Source organism: Mangifera indica, chromosome 2 (genome assembly GCF_011075055.1).
Source record: "Mangifera indica cultivar Alphonso chromosome 2, CATAS_Mindica_2.1, whole genome shotgun sequence".
NCBI classification, from domain to species: domain Eukaryota; kingdom Viridiplantae; phylum Streptophyta; class Magnoliopsida; order Sapindales; family Anacardiaceae; genus Mangifera; species Mangifera indica.
Window position 1 is genome coordinate 11,782,163 of NC_058138.1, and position 19,881 is coordinate 11,802,043.

A 19,881-nucleotide genomic window follows, 5' to 3' on the forward strand; every position below is an offset into this window, starting at 1 on the left:
TGAAAAAATATTCTATCTGCACAAGTTAAAAAGATAAGTTTAAACTAGTAAAAATTTTATTCTTATTTTTGTATTTTTTACGCTCAATTGATTCATGTGTAATAATGATTATCTTAATAATATATTTTTTATTAGTTATATTATCTTATTTATTTTATCAGTAATAAAATATTATAATAATCTTCTATTTTTAATGATGATGTGATAAGTAATATAGATCATATTCTAATTACTATATTCATATTAAATATTAAAATATTATTTAGATAATCTTAATTTTATTATAATTATATTTTAATTTATTATTTAAAAAAAAAAACTTTATTTTCAATTAATATGATAAGTAATATAAAAATATTTTAGAATAATTATATTTAAGGGCATTTAAGTAAAATAATTTATTAGTATTCTTTTATTATTTCTAACCAAATATAATAATTATTTATACCTACCAAATTTTATCAAACATAGTAATACAAAGAAACATTAATGAAAGAGATACAGTAAGAGACACCTAATGTGCCTTTAGACTTCTCCTTAATTAATAAACCAGAGTTGTACTAAAAAATTGATTAGTCGTATGAGTGATAGATAATGATTAGACTCATAATCTTTATATAGATTAACCCAAAGTATGAGTAAAAGGCCTTCTCTCCAAAATAGTGGGAAAAGTGACTTTTAACAGTTTCAATCAATACCATAATCTCTTTAATTTGACATTCTTATCTCATATTATTAAAGGATCACATTTTATCCCTATCATCTACCTTCACAAGATTTCATAATTATCTTATTTCAATGACATAAAACAATCATTAGATTTCCTTAGATGTCCAATCTCATTGTAGTAGGATATAAGTGTATCTATTTATGTAATTGCAATATTGTCATTTCATTTTGTCCTATAAATACAAGGTTATACAAAAGTAAATGGATGGCAAATCGTATTTCCATATTATCATTTTGACAATTTTTCATTGGAGAATTCAATAATATTACAATAGACGTAGGCTTCAAGTAACAAACGAAACTACTTTAAAAACCTTGTCTTTGCTCATCTTATTCTTAATTACTTGCGTAAGATCACACCATTGATCTTGTGTACTTTTCATTGGTGGATTTTTACGATTAACAATTTGACACTAAAAGGAGAATCTCCAAAAAGTTATTCTTACTTTCTTTAGCACAATCTTTCGATGGTTTCCCATGGGGGAAGTCCAAAAAGGCCCTAACTTGTAAAACTACTAAGGACAGTTAGAGTGTTTCTTCTACAAAACCACTCTAACCTATTGTTGAAAAACTAACTAGCCTTGACAATTGGAGCACAACCAATAACACTTGACATGAATGCATAACTAAACAATACTATTGAAGGCATGGCTAATGTCATCAATACTTTGATCTAGTAAATGGATAACACTGCCCTAATACCTTTATCAAGGACCTTAATCCCCTTCGAGTGGCAAGCCATTAGAAGAACACAACCTTATAACACGACTACTTCTTGTCTCCAACAATAAAGACAAGATCAAGGTGATCTCTAACATAAAAACCAATATTATTTTCTACGTGTAAACAATAACTCATGTCATGAAGACATTATCTCTTGACATATAAAGCATAACTCGCATCAACTAGATTAAAACATCAACATGCATTGTATAGATCTTAACTCACAATATGTTGGCAATACCTTTTGATGTGTAGAATATAACTCACATAAAGAAACTTAAGTTGTGAACATACGTTGTGCAAAACATAATTCACAAGCCAACTCTCAAATTGTAAGGCATTGCTCTTGTCAAGTAAGTCAAGGTGTTAACATGAGTCATGTAGAAAATAACCCATACCATGAAGGCATTGACTGTCGACTTGTAAAACATAACTCACAACAAGCAGGTGAAGACAATAATTGATCACATGTAAGGTACTTATAACAACTCATGTCATAAGATATCATTTTCTCATTACCACCACACAATGCTGCAGAAAAATGTCTTTGATAGATTAGGCAACCTGGGTAGTCGCACATAAAGACCCAACTTACATGAATACTTGAATGTTTGACTAGCCTATCCATAGAAGATGGTCGAACACAACCTAGCATAAATTCCTCTATAAGGCTTAAGCAAGCCTTTCACATCTTAGCCACCTAAGAGGATGAACCAGATGTTTGAATTAGATAATACTCATTCTCTCTAATTGTGCACCATATACCTCTACCCAATGGCTTCAAGATGTCTTCCATAGACATAATTGATGTTATATATGACTCTCAAAATCATTTAGACTACTAATATTTACTTTTTTGCACCTGTAGATCATACCAACCATGTTAAATAATTTTAATGCATGATCAATCTTAGAAAAGGATAACAGGCTTGAAAGCAATAACTTTTATGACTAGTACCGAAACTTTTACATTGTATTTTATTAAGAAAAAAAATTGTATATTCTTGAAGGAGTTATGTCTTTTAAGTTTGGTCTCAATGTCACCCAAGAGTAGAAAGATGTTTATAATAAGTATCTAAATGATTCTAACGATGTCCAATGTCTAATGTTGGCATCGATGAAACCTAAGCTATAAAAGCAATATGAGGACATGGATGCCCAATCCATTTTTTTTCATCTTCGCAAGATTTTTGCAACTAGTGTAAGATATGAAATATACCAAGTGTCAAAAGTACTCTATAGGTGCAACACATCTGAAAGAGAGCTAGTAGACCTTCATGTGGTCAAAATGATTAGCTACATTGAGTGTTTGGTGTCATTGGGTAATGTAATAGATAATGACTTGGTCATCGACCTTATCTTTTAGTCCCTTCCTAACTCGTATAAGATGAGACATTCATCATGAACTACCGTATCAATGAGAACAAAAAATCACTCTTTAAGCTTTTAGGATTATTGAGGATTACTAAGCATAAGGTAAAGAAGTTTGCCAATGTGTATCTAGTTGATACCAAGGCATGAAATGCCAAGTCCAAACCCAATGTCCAAAAATAGGCTTCCATTACAATACATGTAACACCCGACCCCAAATATCCTATCTTTTAAAGTAAAGTGTTATTAAAATCTACTTAAAATTAATCTATGAACCCTACATCAACATGTAAAAATCTCATATCTAAATAATTTATCAAAGTCTTTGTTGTAAAAATAAAAACTAAGTCTTACAAAACAATCTCTAAGCATAAGAATAAAACTCCACCTAATAATTAATCCATGTACTAGAAAATAAAATAAAATCAATAATCATAATTTTATCCAAGTTCATAAATCAAGCTATCTAAGCCTAAGAGTCCATCTCTCTTGTGTTGCTTGATCACTGAGTCATCGCCTCACCGCCACCATCATCTCTAAATTATCACTTAAAAATGCAACTGAATAAGATGAGTATAAAACTCAATAAGGATGATATATCCTATGATCTCAAACCTCAATTTATCCCTTTCCTTTAGTACCCAAATTATCTTGATCTCAATCCTAGGTTGTCAATATCTAAATCGAATCTTAGGGAATCAATATATCTACTCTAATGACCACTGTCTAGATAATCTTTCTCTAGTCTAGGTTATCTAATTAGTCATCATCATTCGACAAATTCATAGTCCTAACTAAATCAATCAATGAATTATCTACATCTTAATAAGTCATAAACTTTAAATTTGTGAACTACCTTTGTCTTGAAAAGTCTTAGCCACTCAATAAACAGTTTTGACAATGATATACCTTTCAATCTAAAGACACCAATCATCAGACTTTACCCTATCTACGAGTATGTCTAGGTCATGGGCACTCCCTTATTAGTCTAATTATCTCAATCTCTATGTCTCATAGGTATCAAATATTTGTAAATCTCAATGGGATATCTGGTCCTTATTGATACCCATTTTTTCAAAATACTTTTAAACTTATCTCAAGTCTAATCAATTCTCTATTTGAGATTTTTTTTCTCCTGATCATATTTAATCCCTCTGATAACTCTTGGTAACTCTCGACCTTAAATTTAAATCACATTAATATTAATTTTTGTTAATTGCTTAATATTTAGCCTACAAGTGATCTATTTACTTCCATATATAATTTTCATTTAAATATGAAAAATCTTCAATCGTATTTGGACGTTTAAGTTGATAAGCTGATGTACAATTCACCCCAGTTAGGTATACATTACCAAAGTTGATTAAAGTTCATTGTATTTTCTTTTATCGTATATGAAACTTTATTTTAAAACCTATTTGTGATAGTAGGAAAAGAATTTCCAAGAAATTAGAAATCAATAGTTGCGAAAGGAATTTATAGGTTGATTTTCAAGACAATTTACAACCTACATTTTGGCCCAAAATCCAATTCGGACTTGTGAATCAAACGTATCACATTCAATAGCATGTGTGAAACTTTAACAGGATACCTTTTGAAAGCTTGTCATCATTCCCCGTAAGCAGATTTTCTAGCCAAGACATAGCCTACCAACCAGCTTGTATCAACATATAATATACAAATGTCTCATTATAAGTTGATTCTCAAGTGACATATGACCTACTTTTTTTACCAAAAAACCAATTTGAACTTTTAACCTAAACACATCACGTTTAAGAACGTGCGTGATACTTTCATGAGCTACATTTCATAAGTTCGTTGGTATCCCCAAAAGGTAGATTTCCTAGTCAAAAAGTGGTATATTGTCTAATCTACATCAACAAATCATATACAATATTTTTTCTTTATGGTTTGATTCTCAAGCAACTTATGGTCTATCTTTTTACCAAAAAACCTATCCAAACTTGTAACTCAAATTTAAGAATGTATGTGACACTTTCACAGGATACCTTTTAGAAACTCATTAGTGTTCTTATTAAGCGGACTTTCCTACCAAAACATAGTCTACCAACCAACCTGAATTTTTTAGGAACCTTGAAAATTTTTTTTCTTCTTATTCCTTCTCCCACTCGACAACCACATCCATCCTAAAGTTCTTGTTGTTTTCTTTTTTTTTTTTTTTAACCAAAACCAACCATACACCATACAGTTCTACACCCTTTTTAGCAACCACACCATGCACATGATCACACATATAACTATATCACATGCAAACATATGAAACAAGAAATAATTTCAAAAATCAAATTCTTACAAGAGTTACTTTGAACATATAAAATTCAACATGCAAAAAGCAATCATGTCAACCTAAGAACTCATATTTGTGCTAGATTTAAGCAAAATCAAGTCAAAACTCATACAAATTGAGAGAAGAATGACAATCCTACTTACTTGAAACTTACTCCAATAAAGTTCGCGACAGGCTGATTTTCTTTCAATTTTCTTTTGGATTTTGGATGCTAAAGAATGGTCCCTAATTGTCGAATTTGTTCCTTCCAATTGCTAGAAGGTTACTTTCTAGTTTTCTGCTTTCATAGGGAAGGAAGGGTGATGGAATTTGCCTTTAAACTTAGTGGAAAGTTGTTTAAATATTAGCACATTCCCACCTTATTTAGGATTCTATTTTTTTTCTTTGTTTCTTTTTTTATTTTAACAAATATTTGGGCTACCTATCAAGCCTAAGCATAGCCCTCTTGTTTTCAATTCATTTAGAATTTAATTTTCAAATTTGACCCTGATTTGATCTAAATTTGATTTGAATAAAATATAATAAAAATTTCAAAAAAAGACAATAACCTCTAGAATAGACCCGAGGGTGTTACAGTGCATCCTATTGGTGTCATATGATAAGGTAAGACTATTTGTTTCCATTGTGGTAAGACTGGATATTGAAGGAAACAGTGTACATTCTACCTTAAGAGTAAGAAGAAGAAGTTTGTTGCTTTAATTTCAAGTATATTCATTACTAAGATTAACTTCTCATCATATATGCTCTGATATTCAGGAACTAGGACAAAGTATACTACTCTCTAAAGAAAAAGTGGACTTGGTAATAGAGCTTGAGTTGCTACATTAATCGTAGGAACTTATTTCATTAGTTGTAATATGGGCTTATTTTAGACCTAAATATGTGTTTTTATGTGCATAGCATTTCTAGGAATTTAATTTTTGTGTCTATTTTGAACAAACTTGAATAGTATTTCTTGATTATTAGCAGTTTTATAACCATCAATTTGAATAATATTCATTATGGAACTACTAGTTTGATAAATAGTATTTATGTTCTTGATTTAGATGATAAAATACTCAGTATTGAAAATGAAAGAACTAACGACTTTTATCTGAACACCACATATAAGCTTGGTTACATAGGATCAAAACATATTTTGAAACTCCACAAAGATGTACTTTTATAATCATTTTATCTCAAATCTTATAGTGAATGCGAATCATATCTATTAGGAAAGATAAACAAGTTAACCTTTACTAGACACACTAAAAGAGCAACTAAATTGTTATACATCATTCATAGTGATACGTGTAGACCCCTAACAGTATAAGTCATATATAGGTATTCTTACTTTGTCATATTTAATAATGACTTCAATAAATATGACAATGTGTTTTTGATGAAACACAAGTCTGAATACTTTAAAAAATTTTTTTAATTCAAGAATGAAATGGAAAAGCATATTGAAAATAGTATAAAAATCTTTTGAAATGATCGAGAAAGTGAATACTTATCTATTAAGTTCAAAAACTACTAAAAGGAACATGCAATAGGATCTCAACTCATTCCCCATGGTACACCACAACACAATGGTATATTTGAATGAAATAATAGAACATTGATAGACATGGTTAGGTCTATGATACGCTTTACTAACTTACCGTCATCATTCTGGGGCTATGATCTAGAAATAACCGCGTATACACTAAATCAAGTCTCGTATATATGTGGACGAAACTCCCTATGAGTTAGGTACTCAATAAAAATCTAATCTAAATCATCTAAAGGTTTGAGGTAGAGAAGCTTATGTTAAGAAATTGATTTAAAACATACTGATTCTAAATATGAAAAATGTATCTTTATGGGGTATCCTAAAGAAATCAATGGATATTATTTCTACCGCCAAATGAGTAAAAAGTCTGTATTGCTCAAATCGAAGTTTTTCTGAGAAAAGAAGCTTATTTCTAAAAGAATGAGTGTGAGAAAGATAGAATTCAATAAAGTTTAGGAAACGTAAGATACCACAAATATAGTACAAGAAGATATGCCACCCTAAGTGGTTGACCATCATAAGGAGGGTGTATCACAACTAACTCAAATTACATGCAATCTGTATAGGTTCAACAAGTATGTCACGAGCCTAAAAGGTTTGGTTATCTTTTAATCTAAGATGACAAACCTAGCACTTACGAAGACGTTATCTCAAATTCAACTCAGTAAAATGGCTTGAAACCATGAAATCTAATAATAAACTTCATATACCCAAACCAAGTATGGACTTTGGTGGATCAACTTGAAAGGATGAAACCCATAGGGTGTAAATAAGTCTTCAAAAAGAAGACCAACATGGAAGTAACATGCATACTTGTAAAACGCAATTGGTTGTAAAACGATTCACCTAAAAACATGACATAAACTATAACGAAACCTTTTCACCAATTATTATGTTAATGTTTATTCATATTATGGTTATAATAGTTGCATACTATAACTATAAAATCTGGCATATAAATGTCAAAACCGTTTTTCTAAATGAAAACCTAATAGTGGATATATGTGTGTGTGTGTGTGTGTGTGTGTGTGTGTAACACAATCTAATGGTTTTATTCTTGATAGACAAGAGAATAAAGTATCCAAATTGTAGAAATCAATATATGGACTCAAGCAAACTTCTAAGAGTTGGAATATCCATTTTGATGACATTATAATAGAGTTTAAATTCATTGAAAACAAAGATGAGTCATTTGTATACAAGAAGCTCAATGAAAGCAAAGTAGCATTTTTAATATTGTATGTCAACAATATCTTAATCATAAAAAATGACATAACAACTTGTAATCAGTAAATACTTGGTTATCAAAATGCTTTTCTATGAAAGATTTAGGAGAAACAACATATATCCTTGAAATAAAGATTTACCAAGATAGATCACATAAACTATTTGGACAACGTCAAAATGCGTACATAAACAAAGTGTTGAAAATATTTAACATGGAAGAATCTAAAAAGGGATTTCTTTTAATGCGTCATGGCCTATATCTTTCTACTATGAAGTGTCCTATGATATAAGAAGAGAGAGATAAGATTGAATCTCGTATGCATCAATAATATGATCGATTATATATGTCATGTTATGTACAAGTATTGATATTTCATATGTTTTAAGCATTTGTTGTAAATATTAATCAGATCCAAACAAACAACATTGGACAATTGTCAAGAATTTACTAAAGTACTTGAAAATGACTAAGAATATGTTCTAGATTTGCGGAGTAAAATCAGAGCTCAGTATGAAAGAATATAATGATGCTAGTTTTCAAACAAATTGAGATAACTTCAAATTCTAATCAAGATTTTTATTTTGCCTAAATGGTAGGGTAGTAAGTTGAAAAAGCTTTAACCAAAGTATTGTGGTTGATTCTATAGCTGAGTTTGAGTACATTATTTTGTCAGATACGGTAAAAGGAATTAGTATGGATAAAGAAATTCACAACACAACTTGGCATGGTTCCATCTATAGCAAATCCTATAGAGCTTCGTTGTGATAACAACAAAATGATAGCACAAGCAAATGAGTCATAGTCTCACTAACGATCTAAACATATACTTAGACCTGACCACGGGCCGGTTAGGCCCGTGAACTGGACCGAAACCAGCCTGGATAAAATCGGAACTGGATTGAACCGGAATCGAAATTGGAATTTTGCGGTTCGGTTCTGGTTTACATAAATTTGAACCATGAAACCGCCAGTTCACACCTAATTTATGAACCGACATGTAAACTGGCAGTTTACTATGCTGAACCGAAAAAATTTGAATTTTTTTTGAATTTTTTGAATTTTTTGAATTTTTTTAAATTTATTTAAATAGCCAACAGTTCCCTGCACAGGGAACCGTTGGCTTGTTGAAGCCTGAAGGAGAAATTCCCATTTTTAAAATCTCAATTCACCTCCTATTTTTAATTTTTTTCAAAAAAGTTTTTTCCTATATATACCCATTCAAATTTCATTCTCTCAAATTTCAATCTCTCCACTCTCTCACTCAATCCTTTAAACTCTCATTCTCATTCGTTCTACTTTTAATACTCTCTTAATCTTTCAATTCAATCAAATTCTCTTAAATTTAATTAAATTCTTTCTTAATTTTTTATTAATTTCAATTTCAATTTTTATTATACAATTCATAATTAATTATAAAATTTATTTCTATAATTAATTTTATTTATTATTTATTTATTATCTTTTATAATTAATCATATAATTTATTTATATAATTAATTTTATTTATTATCAAAAAATGGCAAGTAGTGGAAATTTTTCTGGTAATAGGAGATTTGGTCAATATTCATATATATCAAATGTGAATGAAAATCAATTTATAGATGATTTTTCAACACAAGAAAGTGAAAGCCAATATGAAGAGGTAGAGCAACAACAACAACATCAACAACAAATGGAGATAGAACAACACTCTCAAAAATTTCTACATCCGATATTTTCAAGATTCATTTCAAGAAAATACAAAAGAAAGATGATAATTTCGATATTGCTTGCAATTATTGTAGGCAAATTTATAAATTCAAACAAAGAGATGGATACGGGACATTCAAAAGGCACTTAGAGTCAAAGCATCTAGAAAAAATGGGGCAAAGCCGAGGCCAAACATAAATAACCGAGTATGGTTCTACACACAAATATTTATTTATATATAGTGATAATAAAAGTAAAGAAGAAATTGCAAAAATGGTAGCAATAGATCATTTAGCATTTAGTTTTGATGAAAATTTAGGTTTTAATAATTATTGTAAAATTGCATTAAATCCTACACATAAAACTATTCCAAGAAATACATTAAAAAGAACATTATTTAGTTTATATAAAAAACAAAAAAAAAGAATTAATTCAATTTTTTACAAATTTTAGTGGACGTATATCTCTATGTAGTGATATTTGGAGTGACCATTGGCAAGTTCACTCTTATATGGGTATAACTTGTCATTGGATAGATGACAATTTTCTATTGCAAAAAAGGATTTTATTATTTAGGGTGTTTGATGAACGACATACAACTGATAATATTTATAGAATAATTAAAGGAATATTAGAAGAATATAAATTACGTTATAAAATTTTTTCAATTTCATTTGATAATGCACGTTCAAATACTGCCTTAATAAATGATTTAATTAATATTTGTAAACCTAATTTAGGTGGTAGATTTTTTCATATTAGATGTGTATGTCATGTATTAAATTTATGTGTACAAAATGGTTTACATTGTCTTAATAATTTTATTAGTCCAATAAAAATAGCAATTTCATTTTTATGGACACATCCCCAAACTATGAAAGAATGGAGTAAATTTTGTAAACAATATAATAAAATACCAGAAAGATTTCCTAAAGACGTGTCGACTTGTTGGAATTTTACATATGGATTACTCAACGAGTCTTTTGATTATAAGGATTTATTATGCTCATTTATTTCACAACATGTGCCACAAGTTACATTATATCCCCAACATTGAGATATTTGTAAAAAAGTTTTAAATGTATTAAGAAATTTTAATAATGCAACATATATTTTAAGTGGGGTTTATTATCCCACTTCTCATTTGTTTTTAAATGAAGTTGTTAATATTATTAGGGCTTTACAAGAAGCCAAACAAGATATTATTCTACAAGAAGTTATTTTTTTAATGAAAACAAAATGGTTAAGTTACTATAAAACAATTCCAGAACTTTTTCTTGTTGCATGTTTTTTTGATTCTAGATTTAAATTAGATGGTGTCACAGATTATTTGACATTATATTATGAATGTTTGCAATTATATGAAGTTAATATTCCATTAACTATAACTAATATTATAAATTTAATTAAAGAAATTTATGCTGAATATTAATTAATTTATGGTGGTTCTTCTTTCTCTCTACCATCTATTGCCCCATTATCAACCCAAAATATGAGTTATGATAATCGTATTATGATGTAAATGCGCAAAAGACCAAGAGGAACATTAGGCTCCACCTCGGAGCTTGATATTTATTTAACTACTATTTTTGAGTTTGGTGACAGTAATATAGGTAAAGACTTTCCAGTTTTAGAATGGTGAAGTCGACACGCATTAACTTTTTCAATATTAGCAGTTATTGCTAAACAAGTTCTAGCAGCACCAGTATCAACTGTCACAGTAAAACAAGCTTTTAGTCAAGAGGGTAATATATTGGATGAGAGACGATCAAGTTTGGCTCCCGAATCTATTGAAGCCCAAGTATGCGTGGACGATTGGACAAGAGCCAAATTACGCCAACAAGAAATAAAAGTGGACTTCAATGAAGAATCGCTTGATTTAACTATGGATAGTTCGATGACGGAAAATAATACTCAAGATAGTGGAGGTGAATGATAAGGTAAGGGGGTACTGACAGCTATTAGATATGCAAAGGTAAGAGAACTACGTAGGCTTTGATTATTCTAAACCCCAAGAAGATACGTATGAAGCTTAATTGAAAAATTAAGTCCAAGCCTTTCTTTTAATTTTCAATTATTGTAATTAATAATTTAAAAATTAAATCAAGATCATGTATTAGAATTGACGGTTCAATATCAGTTTCGAACCAAAATCGTCGGTTCCAAATCCAGGCCATGAACCGGAACTGTCGGTTCTAAACCGTGGACGAACCGTCCTATTATAGTTTTGGTTCAGGGTCCTTATTTTTTCGAACCATGAACCCATGATTTCGAACCGAAACTAGTGGTTCATGAACCGTGGTCAGGTCTACATATACTCAAGTGATGCCACCTAATTAGATATATCATTTAGCATTGAGATATATAGATAGAAAAAGTAGATACTGATGATAATTTAGCTAACCCATTGACAAAACCTTTATCATAGCAAAAGCATGACATACATATAACTTCATATAACATTAGACAAAAGACTTATTGGTTGTATTGCAAGTAAGAGATTGTTGGGTAATGTCCTTGAGCCATTTATAACTTTTTGTATAGTTTATGTGATCTTTGGCATTTTAATTAATAAATATAACGTTTCATTTTCTTTTATTTTTTTACAAATTAGATAATTACCTTAAGAATAGTTGAATCATGATAAGGGAATAAGTAAATGACACCTAATGATGAGAACCTTATAAGCACATTGGTAATTGTTTTTAAAATATTTATAGCTTCAATATTACCATGACCAAGGGCATGGCTAATGCTGATAAAGCTATCATATATAGTGTTGAATTACCCTATTGAAAGATGGTGGCAATTCTCACTTATCAAAGTTGTTTATTGATAGTTTGGTATAACACACGGTGCATATTGTGGATGTATTGACCAAACAGACTTGTCAAAAGGATTCTATGTGGATGGTTGCTCTAGTGTCTATAAAATATATCATCTTAATGAATAGAGGTACATATAATCCTTAGACTTGAAGTCATTAATTGTCTTATGCAAAGATTAATATGGTTTAACACTAGTCCAACGTAGTCCAGTTAGAGGATTACCTAAAAGATGATGATTAGCCATATTGAGATATATACAAAGACTATGGTAGGTTAATAGATTATTTATCACTCTCAAGCATGGAAGTTGATATCTCAATTAAGGTCTTCTAATAGATGATAACTAATTAAACCTATGGTCATAGTGTGATTAAGTCAGTGTTTGATCTGATACCCTTTAGTCATTGATAAAAAGTTAGCCTATATGAATCGAGGATCCTTGAGGGAGACATTTTGTCTATATAACTCAACTGGAAGAGATATATATGATGAAATGATCGAATTGCATGAGTAATCATATCACTAACAAGTTAAGAAGTTAAATATTAACACTCTACTAATCGATTAACTATGATGCTTTGTTTGAGGCCAATCTTAGTCTATTTCTAGATAGATGTTTGGTCAAATGTCTAACATGAATCTAATTACTACCAATCTAGCAGAGAGTCTATAAGTTATACACACAAAAAAAAAATTAATCAAACTTTAAAGGTATAAGAGTATTTGAGTTAGATATGGTTTGGATTTCAGAAAGAGGGTCTCTAGTCTTAAAAAGGTCTTTGGGTCTAAATGTATGTGTTATGGTACTTCGGGACTAAAGTGAAATAATCCTAAAAGGTTATGGTTTATGTGAGAAAATATATGATTAGATTTTTCCAATTAGAATAATTTAAGCCTAGCCCAAGTGATCTTATTCATTGATTGTAGGTGGATAAGGATTTTGTCTTATCCTTATCCACACTTGTGATTTTGTTTGATTGTCAAAAATTATGAGATTGGGAATAAAAAAGGATCGCTTAGTCTGAGTGCAAGGATTGGGCGGGATGTTTCAAGGCCTAGACATAACTTATTCATGTTCGAGGCGTGAGCCTTCAAAAGAGGTGAAAGCCATCCAATCTTTATATAAGGACCAAGTATGTGCAATATAAAAAGGCAAGACCACTCAATCCAAGTGTAAGGACCAAACAATGCTAAGGTAATATACATTTGGTCATACCTCCTTATACATGGATCGAGTAGGCTTTTTTTAAAGTGTTTATATACACATGTTTTCTCACATATCTTTATATGCATTACAACCATAGTCGCTGGAGAGTAAACACTTATATCTCTAACCTAGACTCACAACCATCTTCAAGTCCTAACAGATTCCAAGTATGATTTTTTACCTTTATTTCATTTGTGTCTTGTGCAAATACCAAAGTGTAGGCTTACACTTGGTCTGAAAGTGACTTCAATGCCTCTTTTTATCAATGAAAAATAAAAGAGTCACTATGCAAGTATATCCTTTTAAACACCCTATGTGTGTTTAATTGTATATTTGTGAAATAATCATTCTATAAAGATGATTCGAAGTAGGATTTGTGGTGATGCTTTTTTGAATTTTTTAAAAAAATCATTTTGTTGCTAAAGGCCACAAATCCTTACATATATTGTCATGATATTTTAATGTTATGTATTTATGTTCATGTTATGTATATGTTAACAACTACACACTTTGTCATGAGTATTTTTGTTTGGACATCTTTTGACGTTTTTGTTTTTTATGGATGATTTTAATTTAGAATATTCCAATAAATTTATAAGATATTTTAAATTTCAATCATATAAGTACTTTTCTCCAAAGGGTCATACATCTGGATAAGGATTTACACACGTGATATGATGGATCCCCTAATTCTCACAATTTGATAGGAATGCAATGTGATTTTTTTTTATGCTTTAAATTTGTAACCATAATCATGGAGTACTCCTTACTATCCTCAGTGTCAATGACATCCTCATTACCTAAGTTAGAGGAGGAGTAGTTTTCTCCCCATAAAAGATCGTTCTCTCTAGCTTGCTTTCTGCTAGGTTTAGCCCTACTAAGTTAAGCTTTAGACATGACTCCAATAGGTAGGTCCATTGTAGCCAATCGAGTAACTTTTTTCCTTACTAAAAGAACCTAACTACTTGTGGAAGAGGTATTCAAACCCATTAGCTCTGAGCTAAAATGGTAATTACTTCCAAATGACATCTAGAAACATGGTTCAAAGGCACATATTAGTTGTCCTAAGAGTGCAACCAATGTTTTAATCACTTATGTAATAGCTAATATGAACTTCAAGGAGAGGTGAATAGGTACTTAAAAAAATTAAAGGAAAGTAGCAATAAAAACCACAACAAATTTTATAGGACATACAATAACAATAAACAATAATAACAACAATAGTAATTTAAGCAATAAATGAACAAACACAAAACAAAAATTAAAGAGTGTGTGCAACAATCTTTATATAAGAACCAAGTGTATGCAACAAAAAAAGACAAGACCACCTAGTCCAAGTGTAAGGACTAGGTGAGAAAAGACAAGACCACTAGGTCCTTGTACATGGATTGGGTAGGCCTTTTTGAATATGTATGTATACAAATGTTTTCTCACGTATCTTTATATATGTTACAACCCTGGTCACGTAAGAGTAAACACCTATATCTCTCATCTATACTCACAACCATCCTTAAGTCCTAACATAATCCAATTACATTTTTCGACCTCTATTTCATTCGTGTCTTGTGCAAAAACAAAGGTGTAGGCTTACACTTAGTTTAAGAGCAACTTCATTGCCTCTTTTCATCAATGAAAGACAAATAAGCCACTTACGCATGTATATCTCTTTAAACACACTAAATGTTGATTGTATGTTTATGAATTAATCATTCTATAAGGATGACCCGAAGTAGGATTTGTGGTGATGTTTGTTGCAAATTTGTTTAGTTATTTTGCTATTGAAAGCCACAAATTTCTACATATTTATCATGATATTTTAATGTTATATATTTATGTTCATGTTATGTATGTGTTAAGAAATATACGCTTTGTTATGAGTATTTATGTTTGGACATCTTTTGACATTTATGTTTTTTATGGATGATTTTAATATAGAGTATTCTAATAAATTTACAAGATATTTTAAATTCCACAAAATTTTCATATAAAGGGTCATACTTATAGATAAGGGTTTTACACACGTGATACGATTGATCCCCTAGTTCTTGCAATTTGAAGGGAATGCAACGTGAGTCATGTTTATGCTCTAAATTTGTAATCCTTACTATCGTCAGTGTCAATGACATCATCATCACCTATGTTAGAGGATGAGTAGTTTTCTCCCCATAAAGGCTCGTTCTCTCTAGCTTGCTCTCTACTAGGTTTAACGCCACTAAGTTGAGCCTTAAACATGACTCTGATATGTAGTTCCATTGTAACCAATTGAGTGACTTTTTTCTTTACTAAGAGAACCTGACTACTTATGGAAGAGGTTTTTTAGCCTATTAGCTCTGAGCCAAAAAGGTCATTTTAAACTCTATCAATGACTAAACTTCCAAACAACATCTAAAAACATAGTTCAAAGGCACATATTAGTTTTCCTAAGAGAGCAACCAATGATTGACTACAAACAAATCCTGACAAAAATTGTTAACCTTACTTAACTAAATTACTAGCTAGCACTAATGTCAATTCAAAACCCCAACAATATTTTTCTACCTTAAAACTCAATTGTCATGCCTTAAAGTTTACCCAAATATCATCTTCAGAGAAAACAACACAGAAATACAATATACAAAGTCAAGAAAACCTACCCTGTGAATGAATTGGTGAGAATGTTGGTATTGTGTTCATTCAGATGTAAAGAAAGTACTCAGATGACATTTGCTTGGAGAAAAAATAAAAAAGGTCTCAAAAAAGTCACTTAAACAGTTTGAAAGCTTGAAGGTTCTCAAACTTTGGAATGCTCAATGAAATCTCTAAGGTTTTAAAGGCGTTTTTATAGGCAATTTGGGACTCACCAAGAATCACCTTGGTCATCCAAGTTAAGTCAATGACATATGCCATTGATCTATAAAGGTATACGAACCATGTTTAATATGAAATCTTGATGATTTGAACTATCATAGTAAGTATATGATGCCATACTCGAGAAATTGAAAGACAATTATTATGCGATTAGACACCTTCTTAGTTAAAATGAATGAGAGCTACACTGAAAAACCAACTAGCCATGTAAGTGACATATAGTACATGTCACCTGTACAAAGATCAACTTGAAGTATTGGTAAAAGCCATTTTATCTAGAACAACGAAAAAAGTGACTCTTGACAATATCAATCATTCTTACAATCTCCTCAACATGCAATTTTTGTCTCTTGTTATAACAGGATCACATTTCATCTCTCATCTATTTTCACAAGATTGAACAATTATCTCATATTTCCATGGGATAACATGACCATCGGGCATCCTTAGATATCTTGGTTCATTTAGAATCCTTATGTATTTACTTATGCAATTACAACATTATCCCTTCCTCTTGTCCTATACAAATATAATATTGTATATAAGCAAAGATGCAACATATAGTATTTCCATATTTTCATTTTGCCAAACTTTTATTAAAGAATTTAATAATAATAGACGTAGGTTTTTCGAATAGCAAACCAAATTACTTTAAAAACTTTTTTTTAACTCCTCTTATTCTCAGCCACTTGCATAAATCATACCACTAATGTTGCCCACTTCTCATTGATGGGACATTTACCATCAACATTGCTATCATTCTACATCTAACATGTGAATTTTTATAGCAAGAAGATTTTAATGAAGTCATAATAAATCATGTATTTATTTGTTTATTAAAATAAGTGTAGGAAAGTGCAGCGTGGAAGCGCGTGTGAATAAGATTTGATCCAAAAACCATCACATATACAAGCCTACATTATATTATTATAATTTATTACTTTTTGAGGAATAAGAAAGTCCCATTTAAAGATATGTTTCCATTGATACTATCTTTTATAAATAAAATGGAGGCAAATTTATTCAATTTTAAAATTTATTTAAAATAAAAAAAGGGTAGCTAAAAGGGGCAGGTGGGCAGTAATAGACATGGACACATGGACAAGTGATGTAAGAAGTTTGCAATTGTTGGTACATTTATGACACATATCCATAATATATGGAAAGAGATCATTATAATTCATATAAATATCAGATTTTGTTCATGTGGTGAGTAGCAAACTATCATATCAAGATCAAGTTAGTTAATAAATTCTTTCTAATGGGACCAGAAAAATTGACAATTACCAATATATAAAGATTTTGGCCAATATCAAGTTTCATTTTTTTTATTATATAATAAAAATGATTTAAGAGTAAATAAAAAATTAAAAAAAAATATTGTAAATCTTTGCTCTTCATTATTTCTCTAAAATGACATTAAGTGAGTGACCCCATCAAAGCTTTCACTAAAATAATAACTAATTAAGTTGTCAATTTTCATGTTATTTTTTTTTTTTATATAAAAATTCAATGTAAAAGCAATATGGAAGTGGGGTGTGAGCATAATAGTTGGCAAAAGAATGATAGAGAAAGATAGGGAATTAATTAGCTTTTGCATATTTCATTACATAATAGAAATCATATGTTGTTGGAATCTTTCACATTCTAAGTATGCTGAGTGGGCCTAGCAACTCACATGCCCTTCATAATTCAAATAAAATTTTAAAGTAAACAAGAAAATATAATATTTTGAGGCCAAATTCTGAATATTGTTAAGCATTTTGGTCTCAGTCGTTGCCAAAAATAACGTGACAGAGCTTTTCTATTATTTATAATAGGCCAAAAGACTTATTTCTATCAAAGGTATACTGAAATCCTGAAATAACCTCTCTGATTTTAAAAAACCTGAATATTTATTCATTTGTTAGTTTTGATTGTTATAGTCAAAGATACAATTATTATTTAGAGATTTTTATTTAAATAAATAAAAATTAATTTCTTTTTTCTCTCTTAGTTTTAAAAACTAATAATTTTCTCTTAGCTTAATTTTAAAAAATTATTCTTTCACTTTCACTATATATGGATTTTAGGGGTTTTGGAGTGTAAGTGCATATATTCAGGTTTTTAGAGGATTTACTAACAAAACCAAGCCATGCAAGCTGAGCAAGACACATATTCAGGTTCAGACATATTTTCGTTTGTACTCCCAAACTAGTGTTCATACTCAAATTTGTTATCTTATATTCATGTTCAAGTTTGTTTAAGCAAAACTTGTTCAAACTTGAATAAGCTCTCTTTAAATTCTGCCTTAGTTGTAGTTTCTAAATTTTGGATAGGGGCAAAAGGAGTTTAGAAACATGAATTGATTTCTAAAAATCAAATTAAGTCATCATCCTGCCGTTCATTAAAAATTTTATATATATATATATATGCACATAGATAACCCCCACCCCTTTTATTCTGGAAGTACCTTCACATTATTTCTTCTTCTAATATTTGTCCGCATGCAAAATTTTGAGTTATGAAAAAATTGTACAGGTTTTATTATTTTAAATTTAATAAAATTATTTATATTTATTTTAAATATATAAATAGATACATATTAGATATGTGTCATTAATATACAACCACAATTTATTTTCAAAGTACCTTCACATTATCTCTTCTTCTAATGTTTTTCGGCTCCAAAATTTTGTTTGAGTTATGAAAAAATTGTATAGGCTTTATTATTTTAAATTCAATAAAAATATATGTACTCACTTTAAATACATAAATAAATATATATTGATATATATATTATTATGTAATTGAATAATTTTAAATTAAAAATAAAATAACATCTAATAATTTAATAATATATATAAATATGTACCTAAAATGGATAAGTATAATATTGCTTTTCTAAATTACTTTAGGCCGTGAAAGAATGTCATATAGTTGTGAATAATTATCTATTTGTATATAGCTATTAAATATATAATTTTAAGTACAAATTTACATTGCAATCAAATGGACGTATTATACTATTATGTTCAAAGATAATAAAAAAAAATTAAATTTTTTTATGGGATTCCTTTAGGATTTATTAATTAAAATAAATAAATAAAAATTTTTATCTAAATCTTTTTATGTTAACTTTTGATGTAATTATTTTTCTAAATAAACTCATAATTTATTCTAATAATACATTTTTCTTGTAGTTTACCTTTACTTTAACAGTGTTCTTTCTCGACATACTCGGCAACAACATACTCTAATAATGTTCTTTCTACTACAACATTATCACATTGAAAGTAGTTGTAATTTATATTTATATAAATCAAAATTTTCATTCAAAACTTGTCGTAAAAACTTTCATTAATAAAAATTAAAACTTTAAATATTAATTTCTAAAAAAGATTTATTTTTTGTTGTATTTATTAATAATTATCAATT